Genomic DNA, 12,271 nt, shown 5'->3' with positions numbered 1-12,271 from the left:
TAGTGTGGCAAAAGCTTACAAACTCTTGGCTAAGTGGGATGAGAATGCCAGAGCCCAGGAGACAACTAATTTCTTCACAAAGTCAGCTTACCTAAGCAGATACATCTATATGTTTGTGGTTAAAACTCTTAAAAGTGGCATTTTTTCTTGGCATCTCCCTTCTTAAAACATGGTTATTTTGCATCAATAATGAAAAACTTAATTTGCAAATAGAGAGGTAGCCAGTTTCTTGCATAGTTGAATTTAAAATAGAATTGATTTTTAAAGTGGTAGGGAGTTTGAATTGGAAAATTCATAATTCTAACATGTTCATCATGTGACTTATAAAATTAGCATGAGGTAGTTCTTAAAAGTTTTTGAATCAACATATTTTATCAGGCACATTATTATACTTAAAAGTGGTTTAAATGTTAAAGAAACTCAAAACCTTACAAGGAAATAATAACTTGCAAAAATTTATAGATAGTTTGCACTTCCCTTACATTGTTTAAGAGGTGGAGGGATGAAGGCAGTGAAAACTACTAACACAACAATTTTACAAAAGAATTGTGTATGATGTATCATGGTTGTCCACAATTCTACTTCAGAGTTCATCCAACTTGGACACCTCCAGTTTCACAGTCGCTACCTGCAGAATTATGTGCATGGCCACATAGTAGTTTCTGTACCAGACATCTAAGTGGAAGGCTGACTTAACAGTGGAGGAATGAAATATTAAGCAGAGCTAAAGGGAATGACTGGCAGGGAGTGGAAGGCAGGAATTGACAGTTAATTAGTGCTGGCTAGCACAAGGGCTAATTAAGGGAGAGTAGGGGTAACTGGGAGAGAAATAAAATATATGAGAACAGCTGCTAGCATGTTTAGTCAGTTAAATCAGAAAACTAGAGCTATAAGAATGCTGCATTTAATGACTGCTTGTTGCATGCACTAATTGAATTAATGTTTGTTTCCTGATCTGTGCTGTAGTCTGGGTGGATTCTAAACCAAAATATGTCTCGACTTATGTCAATAGTTGAAAAGGTATATGGGTAATATTACAGAGTGAAAGTCCTGGAGCTCCCAAAGTCTTTAGGTGGTGGCAGCAAATACATTAAAGGGAAGTCTGGGGACAGGCCCTGAAGAGAGACACTGGGAATGTCAATTTCTTTTCATGGTGTTGCGGAAAGTGAAAGCAATAGCAATCACCATTTTAGTTTCAGTTTTGCTTTCACTTGTAGTTAGGAAATGAAATAACAAGTTTCAGCTTGGTTCTCATTTTATCTGCACAGCCAGTCCTGAGAGTTCATTACTGTACTGTACTTGGTTCGGATTATTCTGTGTATCTCATCCCTGCTTAGAAATCTACAAAACACACACACACACTTTCTCACACAATTCCTAGGAATAACTGCTTGGGAATTATTAATTTGAAAGCTGCCAAGCTTGACAATATTGTATTGGAATCCATTCATGGTTATAGATGGATTTCATTTATTTTTAGAAATGGGCATATTTCAGGGGGGAAATGAATCAATGAAAAATATTCCAGAAAAAAATTCCTCAAGAATGAGGTGGAGGGAAGGCACTTGCAAGTAAGGAAGATGATATTTCATTGATTATAGAAATGTACAGAAACTTCATTTTCACCATTTACATTTTCTAAGCTTAACTATATATTTGAAATAAACTAGGTACAGTGCCACAGAAACTTTATGTTCCTAAGATGCTTAAATGTGTCCAAAAGATCAGCGTCTAGCTTTGTGTCAGAGCAATGGATTAAAAATGGATATCCAGCATCTTTCAGGGATGAGATTTAATTCCTTGTGCTTTATGTAAATTAATGAATCTGAATCAGATATTTTCTACAGGAGAATCAGTCATTTTTTATTACAAAATTCAAAATACCAAAATAACATATATGTAATTCTTTTCAAATTATATCAGAATTTACAACAAAACCATCAGGAAGATGGAGAAGCAGCACATAAAAAACTACAGCAAGCCATGTTGCTGCACCAGCACTCATTTCTGGTAGCCATTTTCTTTTTGTATCAAACACTGACGATTCTGCATTTCTTACTGCACTCTCCCTTTAAACCTGAAGGTGGCAATAATTAACTTGTGCTCTTTTCTATTTTTCTATAAGCTTACACCAAAGAATATTGCCATCTAACGCAACTTTCATCTGCATTTCAACTACGCACTACTGCAGAACAGAACTACTCCAATTTTAAAATGAACCCACTTTCCTTCCTTCTGGTAAAATAGGAAATTTGAAGATAACTATTCATTTACCCTATATTGTAGGCTACAATTACCACTCAAAATCTGACTTACAACTGGAAGCTTGCAAAAATCCATAGAAGTTTCCTATGCTTCTCCAGTCATCTTCCCACTAGCCATAAATAGACCCATCAATCTTTAACCGGTATGAGCTTTCTGCAGATTGTTCTGACACGTTCTAACATCAGCCAATGTCTTCAGGATGCCTACAAGTCCCAGCATATTTGCAAGGTTGAGGCCCAACCCCTTCCCTCTGAGTTGAAGAGAATGTCTCATCCCTTTGGAAATGCTTGTAGCATGCCCAAGCCCAGCACAATTGGGGAGAGGGGACCGACAAGCAGCATTTTATGCAAGTCTATGCCATATTTGTTACCACATTCACTGCCCTACATTCAAAGTAACTACTCCAATAAACACCCAGGAACAACACAAAAACTCAACTTTTAGTTATTACCAGCTAACTAACACAAGATACAGTTCTATCCAAATTACAAGGTAATGTATCTTGAGTGCTTTGAACACTCCAATGTGCTGTAATAAGATTATTAATCATATGCATTAACTGTACAGCACTTGGGGGGAAACTATGCATTTGTATACAAACAAAACTGCTATGTTTTGCCTACAAACTCACTACCCAAGAGTAACAGAAATCAGATAAAGGGAGAATGATGGAGGAGAAGAGAGTAGGAAAACTTTGAGCAAAGATATAGATCCTTAGCAGCTCTTTAAAATATAGAGACCAAGGGAGATCTCTGTTACGTCAGGAAGCAGGGCATTCTGGTGGAAAGAAACAGTGAAAAGGGTGGCAAGAATGAAGAAATATTGGGCTTGATAAGTAGAAGGGTGTCAGCAGAGTGAAGGGAAAGTGATGGACAAGGTGGTGAAGAGATGAGAAAAATGCTTTATAAGTTGGATCAGAAGGTAGAATAAAAATATAAAAATGAAAACCAAGCAAGAGAACAAAGTGGAAAATTATGAGGCAACCAGAAAACACTAAAGACAACATGCAGCTGATGTAAAAACTGTAGGAAGTTGGAGACAAGAGTTAGTAAAGTTTGTAAGTAATTCATTACAAAATCAACAGAAGACAAAGCAAAATTTAACTAATGTTTTATCTGTAGTAGAAGAAAACATTTCATGACTTCATTTTGTTGTAAATATTAAAATTCAGCTTCTCTCAACTGAATTACCAACTTGGACTGCTGAAAAACTACTACAAAAATGTTCTTTTTCATTTCCAAAATCATCCTAATTTATTTTTCATTTCTATCCTTGTACAATTCCTGACATTTTAATGCCCAGAAGATTTCAATAACTATATGATTAACTTAAACATAGATTTCAGAGTTCAGTCCTACTTAGCTATAAAAACACACCAATATAGTATGAAGCAAGAATATCATGATGAATTGTGTACCAGGCTGCCAAAAGTGGGCAGGCCACACAAGCAGGTTTCTCTGCTCTGGCAACCAAACCAGGCCTCCATATAGTAGTCCATGTATCATAATGAATGCACCATGAAGCCAAATACGGTACTATAAATGTCTCCTGAGGCTTCCCAGCAAAGGCCTGGTTTCACCTTTTCCTAAGTCAGGTACATTTAAATCTTATCCATTTCAAAGATGAAATTCTGCAGTCAAAATCTGAATCTTGAAATCAATAGTATTTGTAAATGTCAATTCACCTCTGGCTGCTAATGATCAACAGAAAATGAATGGGCTAAGGAAGAATTCTTATTTATCCACACTGCTAGTTTACTGGGCAATTAGTTACTGACATTTATCAGATTTTTATACCATCCTTAAATTGGAAAAATTACCAAGATTTGTTTATGGTAGAAGACTAACCTGCAATTACAGCTTATGCAGAATTAACTCACAATGTAACCAAGGCCTGACCTCTAGAAGAAGTAAGCAAACTGCCTTCCATCAACACCTGTACAAATGCTAGCAGTTGGAATTCGCTTTCAGCACTCATCCATCTTGCTGTCCTGCGTAAGACAGCTACCACAGCTCTGCCACACACCCAACAAATAGCTGCTGCAAAAGGCTAGGTGAAAACTAAGTGTGCAATGACGAAAGCTCAAGTGTTTGCAGGGTGAGATGACTGGTAGGCAAGTGCCATCTCCAACCACTATCATCTATATTTACTACCACTGAAAGGGAGACCTCTTCCCAGAAATATATACAGGTAAAAGGATGGGGGTTCCTGAAGCTTTATCTTCATTAAAGAAGCAAGCAACAAGGATTCTTGATTTCTAAAGTGAATAAAGATGCCAATATAATTTTCCACAGCTGACATGGAAACATTAAATGAGATTCCTGCATTGCAGGGGGTTGGACTAGATGACCCTCGGGGTCCCTTCCAATTCTACAATTCTAGGAGGCAAACCCAGCTCAACTCTTGTCTCTTTTTGGCACCCCCTCACAGATCTACAGGAGATAGTCATTAGTCATCATGTAGTTTCAAGTGTAGATTTATAAACATAAAGCAGTGGTTTTCAACCAGTGTGCTATGGCACCATGGGGTGCCTTGAATGATGGTCAGGGGTGCTACGGGCAACATTGGCCTCTGTCCCTCTTTCCCTCCCTTCCTCTGATGCCCTCTCGCGTCTCTGTCTCCCCAAAGGCTTGCACATCTGTTTGTTGCAGCAGCCCTGGCTACAAGCTCCCCAGATGAATGGTGCCTCTGGGGCTGTCCAGGAGGTGCTTCCCAGGCCCCTGTGGGGCAGTGTGAGGAGGCACCTCTCTTTGGGGTGGGGTAGAGCAGCTCAGATACCAGGGGCTGCCCAGAGGACTCCCAGGGAAAGGGAAGGAGGCTGAGGGAACACTCCACAAGGGAGGGTGTTTGAAAAAGGGTGAGAAGCTGCCAGCTCTGCAGGCAAAGGGTGACATAACTGGGCTCCTGAGCCCCACAGGGGCGTCGCAGAAAGAATGTAGTTTGTCAAGGTAGCCGTGGACCCAAAAAGATTGAAAACCTCAGACATAAAGTATCACAAGTCACCACATCCGGTCATATTACCTACAGTATATGCAAGGACTAATTAACACTGTACCTATTTCTGAATACACAGCCATGGCTTGAAATTTTCAAGAATCAAGACAATCACTACAAATACTATCAGAAACACTGCCTAACTCTAGAGCTATTCAGTGAACGGATATTTACACAGAACAGGACAGAAAGTGGTACAACAGAAAATCATTCTCCTCCTTTCCACAACCCAGTCATCTGCAAACTGTGTGATTTTTGAAAATACATTTGCCATCTTTTAGCAGCAGCTGGGAGACAGGAAAAAAAACCATAAAAAGCTCCATTCCAGCCTCCAGGCAGGAGGTAACTTGACACTTTGACAACAGCAGATAAAGTGATGGAAAGTTTGGAGATTAGCTCTTCAGCCTTTATATTTTGGCCTAAGAGTATAAAGCTTTACAGTATATTTCATTGCAACTTAAAGCAGTTTGTTATTAACAGTGGGATGTTCCTGGACAATGTATTTAGTACTTTTTATAACAGTCAAAGCTTTTAAAACGATCTTATAAACATTAAGCTTTCTGATGAGCGTACAGCAAAACCAACATGGTACATGCATGCATTCAAGTCTCTGCACACAGGAAAAACACTTCCATATACATGAGGCCGCTTGCCTGTTTTCCTGTTTCCCTCCTTCAGAGGGTCTCAAAAGCTCTTTTCAGGAGGTGCAAGAGGCTACTGTTGAGGGGGGGGGGGAACCAATGAGTCCCCAAAGATAAGAGGAGATTGTGAATGGCACTTTTGATCCATGCCTCTCTCCTTGGTTGCCCTGCTTTGATGACATAGATAGATGCTTCAGTTATTCTGGCTGCCACTGGCTTACCACAGCTGTGGCAGTCATTTGTAAATGGCGAAAAAGAATTGTCCCCAGGCAATCAACTACTGTGTCCCAATTCTTCCTCTGAACCTTGAAGAGTTCCTTGCTTGCATGCCAGAAGACTACATCCCAAGCTCTCTCCCTTCCTGCAAGGGGGGGGAAAGTCCTGAGCCCTACCTACAAAACACAACCCTTTTATTACAGGTTTATAGTGATTCATTTTTCCTACCAGTCCTAAAACTACAAGTCTAAGCCTAAAAGTGAAAGGCTAAGAAAGTAGAAGGCTGTTTCATAAACAGAGGAACTGTTTCAGGTAGAAAAGAAAGTGGCAACATAGAGGTTAGAAGCTGTCTTGGCATGTAGTTTCTGGCTGGCACCTCTTGTCCCCTCCCTCTTCCTGATAAAGATGTAAGGAGACAGGTGCCCACCATTGCATTCTACAACCATTTCCACCTCTCTATGCCTTCTAGTCTTAATCTGGAGAGCATGGACACTGCCAAAGAGGGCCACCATTGCTGCCTGGGCGTAGCAACTGCCCAAGTTCTTCTGCACTGGCTCCTCAGCAAATTTCCTCTCTCTACACACAGAAGAAAAGCATAGCTGCAGAGTGCATGGCAAGGTGTTCAGATGGCTGCTAGCCAGGATGGAATTGGGCCAAGGTGCTGCAACACTTACCGGTAACTGAATAGGTTCTTGCTACACGCCACATAATTTTGTCCTCTGGTCCCATAATTTGCCCCAACATGGCCAAATAAATATTGAACAAAACTAAGTATGTGGGATACCAATTTCTAGATAGAATTTTAAATGTGAATGATCAGTAACTTCCTAGTTTCCTAGATATGTCAGCTTGTAAAGTATTGGCTTAATTTCACTAAGCAAGACTTAAGTCCACCAGCACAATACAAAGTTGTCCAAAAGTATATACCATGTCTTAATATTTTTCTCAGATCCTTCACTGAAATAATAGAATCAGTGTCATTTGAAGTATGCACACGAAAGCTCATACCAAAGTATGCATGCACACGAAAGCTCATACCAAAATAAAAACTTAGTTGGTCTTTAAGGGGCTACTGAAGGATTTTTTTTATTTTACTTCGACCCAGACCAACACGGCTACCTACCTGTAATTTGAAGCAATTGATACTTTAGCTTGAATTCTAAATGTTCAAATAAGCACCTATCTGTTAAAAGCCATGCAAATTTGAAGAAATGATCTTCTGATGCTCTTCTTTTTTAAAAAATCATGACTCTTTTTTTAAAGAAAAATCACATGACTTTAACCAAATCCTGACTTAATGATATGGACATATTGGCTCCCAGCCCCATAAATGTAATGAATGTTCCAATGCTTCTGAACACTAGGGATAAATAATCAATAATTAATTTATGAGGAAATGAGGGATATAACAAACACTAACAAAAACAATGACTCCTAAACTGCTTTTTTAGTCTACTTTCAGGCAATATCAATACTGTTAGTACCGTGTTTCCTTTTTTTAAGACACCGTCTTTTACCTTTTTTTACTCAAAAAAACACACGGTATCTTATTTTCAGGGGATGTACCTTAAGGCCTCCTCGGAGGGGCCAGGCCGCTGGTTCGGGGTGATGCTGGGCGTTCTGTGCGGCGCTGCAGCAGCCACCGGTTCCAGGCACCGAGACGGCAGGCCGCTGACTAGGCGCTCCACCCGGCGCTGCTGGGCACTTCGAGCGCTCGGCGCTGCGGAGCGCTCCGCTCTGCAGCCTCTGGTTCCGGCGGCGGGGCAGCAGGCCTCCTCGGCCAGGCAAAAAAAAAAAGAAGAGGCCAGGCCGCTGCACTCCGCCCAGCGCTGCAGGGCGCTCAGAGCGCTTGCCGCTACAGAGCGCTTCGCTCAGCAGCCTCCGGTTCCAGCGGCGGGGCGGCAGGCCTCCTCAGCCGGGGAAAAAAAAAAGAGGAAGAGGCCAGGCCGCTGTGCTCCGCCCAGTGCTGCAGGGCGCTCCGAGCGCTCGGCGCTGCGGAGCGCTCCACTCTGCAGCCGCCGGTTTTGGTGGCGGGGCGGCAGGCCTCCTCGGGCAGGCAAACAAACCAAAAAAAAGAGGCCAGGCCACTCCGAGTGCTCAGCGCTGCGGAGAGCCGCCGGTTCCGGTGGCGGGGCGGCAGGCCTCCTCAGGCAGGCAAATAAAAAAAAGAGGCCAGGCTGCTGGCTCGGGCGCGCCACACGCTCGCTGCTGCAGCAGCAGCAGCCGGTTCCACGCCCCTCTGGCTGGCTGGGTCCCGCTGGCTGGCTAGGGCGCTCGGCGGTCTCGCTCTACACGGCATGGAGGTATGTCATATTTTCAGGGTGTGTCTTATATTTCACTAATGCTAAAAAATGCTGCCATGGCTTACTTTCTGACTACGTATTAAAAAAGGGGAAACACGGTAATCTGGCCATTGCGCCCACTAGTTCTGTGGTTTGGTTTTTGCTAATCCCAACACATGCTAAAGTTATTGGCCCCATTTACAGTGGTACCTCACAAGACAAAATGAATTCGTTCCACGAATCATTTCGTATTGCGAAAATTTCGTCTTGCGAAGCACGGTTTCCCACAGGAATGCATTGAAATTTAATTAATGCGTTCCTATGGGGGGGGAGTTGGCAAAAAAGGCGCCAACTCACCCGCCACGGCCGGAAGTTTTAAAGGCTCTGGGGAGGGGGAAGCAGGAGGAGGGCCAGGGAGAGGCTCCCTCCCTCCTTCCCCAGCAGCCGGACCCTCGCGCCCAACCAGAGAGCCCGTTCATGCGCAGGCAGGCAGGCAAAACACTAAGGCAAATCATGACTTAGCCGGAGATAGCAAGGTGGCAGCAAACCTCGTCAGTGACGACTTTTCCTGGAATAGCAGGTTTCAAATATATTTGTCACTTTCGTGGAATATTCAGGACAGATAAAAGAAAGTACTTCTCCATGCAGTGCATAGTCAAACTATGCCCCGGAAGGCAGTGATAGCCACCAACTTGGATGGCTTTAAGAGAGAATTAAATTCATGGAGGAGAGGGCTATCAATGGCTGCTAGTTATGATAGCTATGCTCTACCTCCACTGTTGGAGGCAGCAATGCCAGTTGGTGGAATCGGGGAGTGTGCTCATGTTGCACTTATAAGCTTCCCACAGGCATCCAGCTGGTCATTCTGAGAACAGGATGCTGGACTAGATGAGCCACACACTGGCCTGATCCAGCAGGCTGTTTTTACATTCGTATGTTCTTAAGAGCAAAGCAGGCTCTGTTCACATTCAAAATGAATAATGAATTAGTAAGTAAAAGTGTAATTGAGATGTATGTTTTCCCAATCACTTCTCTATGTGTCTAAGTGGGAACTCAAATCCAGACCTTCCTAGTCTATCTACCCTACTTCTGGACAACTCCTCTTACTTTTAATAAAGCCTTTCTGATACATTAATGCTGCACAATGTTATCTCTTTTACCTGCCCAGACCAATTAAGAAATAAAAGCATCATCAAGTATGAAAAAGTAGTTTTCCTTGCAGTACCAGTATTTTGAAATATACCATGACAATATTCCCAAGTCATTGGTTTAAGGTGTGCTACTTATACATTAATTTGAAACTGTGTCCTGTATTTCTGAATAAGGTTCCACAAATGGGCCCAATATCGAATCACTTTTGAGCCTTAATTTTGCATACTGCTTTTAAATAGTATTGCTTTATTTGCAGTCATTGTTAAATTAATCCCCAAAACGTAAATATGAGAAAGATTCACTACTCTCATTTTACGAATAACTGAAAAACTACGTATTAAGACTGTTTTTCCTTTCTTGAATTAACTTTTGAAAGACTGGCAAATTTCATGCATCAGTCCTGATAACATGGATGTATTTCGGGTTCATGTTTTCAGCCCCTTTTTTTAACTTTTCCACTTCTTAACTCACACCTTATATTACTTAGAGTAAAGTAACATGCAAAGAGAACAGTAACTTCCCCAATAGTGTGTCCAAGCCCATGAAGTGACCTCAGTATGAACCAGATGTTAAAAACTACTGATCCACTAGTACCATCTCTGCTGTTGTAAAGGGATTGTCATATTGACCTTTTCTTTGTACTCTGCATTGTTTTGGTGAATTGACAACTCTTTAATTTACATTTTAGCTTATTTTGTTTTGTCAAGTGTTTTCAAGTCCTTGCAGTACAGCTTTCACACCAGGAAATATGTAGAATCAGTGATCCAAAGTCCCATTGTTCTAGGCACATTTTGTGACAGGGAATTTCTTTAGTGCAAGCAGCTTCTGAGCTCCGGAAGCAGTACTGCACCTAAGATTTCCAATTAAAACCACAGTGTGGAAAGAAAGGAGGACCTTTTTCTGCCTCCCAATTACCAGCTACTCTCCAAAGACTGGAGAAGAGACCATCTTAAGAATATTAGTGGGGTGGGCAGGGGAAAGACTAGACCATGTGAAAGATGAATGTAAGATTTTAGCCACCATTCATTTTCAGCTTCATATAATAAAAAAAGCGCACCCAGACATTCCATTGCTGCACCTGCAACCTTGGTTTAAGGTGCCCTTTAGCTCCTGGCCTTCATATCTCCGTTTCTAATTCTGCATAGATCGTAGTCCCCTGAAGCCTTACCTACGCTAAAGCAGCAAAATTCTTCCGCCCAAGTTCTTTCACATCTTGAAATTCTTCAACCTGGGGACAAGGAATTCCGAACGTTAGTTGTCCCATCAAAACACAACACAGGTGATTTACATCCTCACACATTCCTGTAGCCTAACAGTTACATCTCAAGTGCCTGGTTAAGATTTGCCGGTCATGTGAGCGCCAGACCAAGGGAAGAGCAACAAGTGTGCCTACAAGAGCTTGGAAACATTTCAGGACACCATCCATCCCTAGGCAACTGGATAGTGCAGGAAGTCCGCTGCCGATCAGTACCACCGGTTACTATTGTCCCTGTGCGATTTTGAACGTTCCCGTTCCAAAACTTCCCTGGCACGTTTATGGAAGTTGCCGAGCTCGCCGGAGGATGCGAGCCTTCCCGACCCAGCGAGCTGAAAGGGGAGCTCAGGAGAGAAAGCACTCCGCTTCCACCGGCGAGAAGCCGTGGAACTCGGTCGGATCGCGAAACTCAAGGGCGCAGTGGGGCTAGAGCCTCGACGGCCTTGCGCTGGTGCCGTTTGCAACGGAGACCAAGCGGGGGGGGGCTTTGAAAGTGGCACCCGGGAGGCCCAGGTACTTTCACCTGGCCTGGAAATGGGGAGGGGGAAGCAAACAAAAGTAGTCAAGGCGCCCCATGGACGAGGAGCCCCTGGTTTCAGCTGGCCGTCCCTCCCCCACAGCCAGGGTGACCTCGCTATTTCCACGGCCTTCGCGAGCTGGTGGGGTCGCCCCGGCTTTCTCTCCCCACGCCCGCGGCCTCCTCCGAGCGAAAAACCCTCTTCAGCGGAGGCCCCGGCTCTCTGGTGTTCGGCCCAGTCGGACGAGGAGGCCGGAGGAGGAGGAGGCCGGCGGCGGCAGCGGCATACCCCGCCCCCTCCCCACCGTCCCAGGCTTCGCTCTGAGGGGAGAAGAACGAGCCCATCTTCCCGCCTGCGAGCCCGCCTCTCCTCCGGCGGCCACTCACCCCGGCCTGGCCGCAGTCCCTCTGCCGCACCGGAGGCAGCCGCCATGTTCCCTGATGCGACAGGAGGGAGACGAGACCCCTCCCCCTCCGCTCCGTCCCCCTCCCTCCTTTCCGCGCGCGCCCTCCCCGCCCGTTCCCAGACCCCCCTCTTCCCTCCCACCCCTCCCGTAATGAATAATAATCATAACGGAAAACTCACGGGCTCGCCAGGGCGTGCGTCACACCGAGGGAGGGAGCGGGGGGAGGTGGGGGCTCTTGCGTGCGGCGCCGTGACGGCATCACGCCGACTCACCTAAGGCGCATGTGCGGAGGCGTCTTCTTCTTCCCGCCCCTCGCCCGCCTTTGCCCTCCTTTCCCGAACTTGCTTCCTTTGGCTGCTCGGTTCCGGCCTGGCTCCGGCTACCACCAGTCCGGGTTTGGCTGGACGCCGCTAGGATTCCGAATCGACATCGGGGAGAGGACAAGGTCTATTATTTTCAGCAGCCGTATCCTGGGTCTCACAATGTGCAAACGGAAAGAGCTTTCTTCTGACACTATGCCATCATCCAATTTTCGCCCTACA

At 44.2% G+C, this 12,271-nt stretch overlaps 1 protein-coding gene across 18 annotated transcripts in view; it reads right to left on the bottom strand.

The window, feature by feature from the left end:
- The window catches only part of ZNF644 (zinc finger protein 644), a 61,042-nt gene extending 48,993 nt beyond the window's left edge, over nucleotides 1-12,049 (bottom strand). For 7 of the 18 annotated variants that reach the window (XM_088673818.1, XM_088673824.1, XM_088673826.1 and 4 more), the window contains exons 1-2: nucleotides 11,909-12,049; nucleotides 10,719-10,778 (exon numbers count right to left, since the gene is read on the bottom strand). The gene's annotated coding sequence lies outside the window, so the exon portion shown is untranslated. Of the gene's footprint in view, nucleotides 1-10,718; nucleotides 10,779-11,435; nucleotides 11,455-11,709; nucleotides 11,782-11,908 lie in introns of those variants that run through there. The other 11 variants (XM_060276736.2, XM_035121524.3, XM_035121521.3 and 8 more) reach the window with 4 other exon arrangements.
- Nucleotides 12,050-12,271: the final 222 nt, after the last annotated feature.

Source organism: Zootoca vivipara, chromosome 7, assembly GCF_965207765.1.
Source record: "Zootoca vivipara chromosome 7, rZooViv2.hap1.1, whole genome shotgun sequence".
Classification (NCBI taxonomy): domain Eukaryota; kingdom Metazoa; phylum Chordata; class Lepidosauria; order Squamata; family Lacertidae; genus Zootoca; species Zootoca vivipara.
Note: the sequence above shows the minus strand (reverse complement) of the source record. Positions and strands in the feature narration are given on the sequence as shown.